The sequence below is a fragment of the Pseudoliparis swirei genome, chromosome 18 (genome assembly GCF_029220125.1).
Source record: "Pseudoliparis swirei isolate HS2019 ecotype Mariana Trench chromosome 18, NWPU_hadal_v1, whole genome shotgun sequence".
Taxonomy (NCBI): Eukaryota; Metazoa; Chordata; class Actinopteri; order Perciformes; family Liparidae; genus Pseudoliparis; species Pseudoliparis swirei.
Genome location: NC_079405.1, coordinates 358,800 through 361,872, shown reverse-complemented (window position 1 = coordinate 361,872; position 3,073 = coordinate 358,800).

The window sequence follows — 3,073 nt, the reverse complement described above, 5'->3', positions numbered from 1 at the left end:
CTTCCCTCCTTCACTCCTTCCCTCCCTCCCTCCCTCCTTCCCTCCCTCCTTCCCTCCTTCCTTCCTTCCCTCCTTCCCTCCCTCCTTCCCTCCCTCCCTCCCTCCCTCCTTCCCTCCTTCCCTCCTTCCCTCCTTCATGCTCCCGTCTGTTTCCTTCCTCTCATTTCCTCACCACACAAGTCATCACAACAGCATACTCACGCTCCTCCTCTTCCTTCTCCTCCTCATCTCCTCCTCCTCTCCTCTTCCTTCTCCTCCGCATCTCCTCCTCCTCTCCTCTTCCTCCTCCTCTTCCTTCTCCTCCTCCTCTCCTCTTCCTCCTCCTCTTCCTTCTCCTCCTCCTCATCTCCTCCTCTCCTCTTCCTCCTCCTCTTCCTTCTCCTCCTCATCTTCTTCTCCTCTTCCTTCTCCTCCTCATCTCCTCCTCTCCTCTTCCTTCTCCTCATCTCCTCTTCCTTCTCCTCTTCCTTCTCCTCTTCCTCCTCTGCTTCCTTCTCCTCCTCCTCTTCCTTCTCCTCCTCATCTCCTTCTCCTCCTCTCCTCTTCCTCCTCATCTCCTCATCTCCTCTTCCTTCTCCTCTTCCTCCTCCTTTTCCTTCTCCTCCTCCTCTCCTCTTCCTTCTCCTCCTCATCTCCTTCTCCTCTTCCTTCTCCTCCTCTCCTCTTCCTCCTCATCTCCTCCTCTCCTCTTCCTTCTCCTCCTCTTCCTCCTCCCCTCTTCCTCCTCCCCTGGTTCTCGCCTTAAGCGCCCTCTCACTTCACTTTCGATGTTATCCTTATCTACAGCCTGGCGGCACAAGAGGAAAGACATTTAGATCACATGTTACATACACAGCAAAATCGAAAGTGTGAATTAATATCATTAATATCAACACTATGCTGGTTTTTATATAATCCACCCCAGCTCCGAGTTAAATTTACACTTTGCATAGTGTTAATATTTTAACTCATTAATAGTGTTAATATTTAACACCTAGAGTGTTGTTAAAAGACACGCAAAAGTGTATTTTTAACACTAAATTGTTGTTGATTTCTAACACTCTTGGTGTTATTTAATGACACATTGCAGTGTATTTTTAACTCTAAATTGTTGTTGATTTCTAACACTCTTGGTGTTATTTAATAACACATTGCAGTGTACTTTTAACACTAAATTGTGTTGTTTGCTTTCAGTAAGCGTTGATTTCTAACACTCGTCATGTTTAATGCCATGTAAAAATATACTATTAACACTAAAATTGTATATCTACATACGGTCAAATGCTTACACCCCAAAAACAGTGAACTTCAATAAATTATTGATACAATTCTTTTTATTTTATTCAGAAAATATCTTCAAAGCACCATCATGCACATTTACAAAAATTAACTCCTGGCAGGCCGCATGTACAACACCACAAATGAAACACTTCATTTTTAAACCACGTGCAAGACCTTCGCCCGGAACTCACGTACTCTTGGAGACTGATTCATTGAATGTATTTAAACTCTAAATCTGTCCTTCTGGTCACATGACATCTATTGTTCTGTCCATCCTGGAGAGGGATCCTCCTCTGTTCTCTCCTGAAGGTTTCTTCCCTTTTTTTCCCCCTGAAGGGTTGTTTGGGAGTTTTTCCTGGTCCGATGTGAGGTTTTGGGGCAGGGATGTCTATGTGTACAGATTGTAAAGCACTCCCAGACAAATTTGTAATTTGTGAAATTGGGCTATACAAATAAACTGAATTGAATTGAATCTGTTGTTGTAATATCGATGTTGTCGACTGTTGTCTGCACAAAGGTGAAGAGTGGGACCAAAGTTTCATCGTAAGACAGGTTGAACACGTAGTGGGATTTAAATAGTTCATCAAAAGCACCCAACGAGCTCGTAGCTCGGCAGGGGATGAGCCGTTTATCCACAACGATGGAGAAGGCATCCACTCTGTTTTTGTTTCGGCCAACAGCAAGGATGTACGGTTGTTGAGCCTCTCTTCCCAGCAGGTGTTCACTGATGCTGCAGCATGACTGAAAAACACAACATGAAAAACTTAGCTCAAGTTATTAGCCATGCAGTGGTACTTGTTGCTCCATGAGTTTAATAGATCCTCCAATTTGAGCAGTCATCTGGCCCTGTGTTGCAACGATGTGAGCTTCACTGGAAGTGTCTTCCTCCCAAATTAAGTCCCACTTTATTTTGAAAAAGGAACACTCAGTGAAGCGTGTATAAGAATTTGAATTATCACTTTAAAGCAGTGTAGGAAAATGAAGAGTTAGCAAGCTTTCAACTGCTCACTGCATAGTTGAGTCGTTAGATAAAATAAATGTTGATTTGCTCCTGTGTCCAAAAAGTCCTTGCTGTTGAAGAACTGTTGTAACATTGAGATGTTCAGATTAGTTGTTATTTTGCAAGCTTAAATCACTTTTTTTTTGAGTTAATAACTGAAAAACTGGCTTGTGGGATTTACACAGATGAGACACACATACCTTGTGACAATGCAACATTTTTCCCACTGCATCACTGGGACTTATTTTGATCCTCTTCCATCCAGCTGTGGGTGGCAAGAGATGGAGAAGCAGCAGCAGAGAAGCCATGTCACTGTCCCATCTACCAGGAGCAAATGAGGCAAAACAAATCATTTATATGTACTTGGAATGCACAAAGTTAATAGCACCAGCCATTTGGATAATACATTCAGGATATCATGTAGCTTACCGGTATGATCACATTCTAGAAGGTTCTCTGCAGCTGTCAGAAGTTGGCACAGCTCAGTTGACGGAGTCAGGTGTTTGGCCTCTTTGATGACCGTGGGCTTGAATGCTGTATCCCACTTCTCGAGCATCTTGGAAGCCGTCTCAGCACCAAACAGCAGTGTGAAGTCTTGATTCAGCTGTTGATCATACAGATGCCAACAATAATAATAATTAAGCAAAAGGTGTGTGTGCTGATAACTACTTAAATCCAACCAAATTAAGGACTAGTTTAAATAAAAGATGTGCACAACTCACTAGTCCTCTGGCGTCTAAAAACGTGGAAAGAAATTCTACAATATTTTGAAGAAACACTTACCCATCCATTTCAGTCATATGGCCAATATGT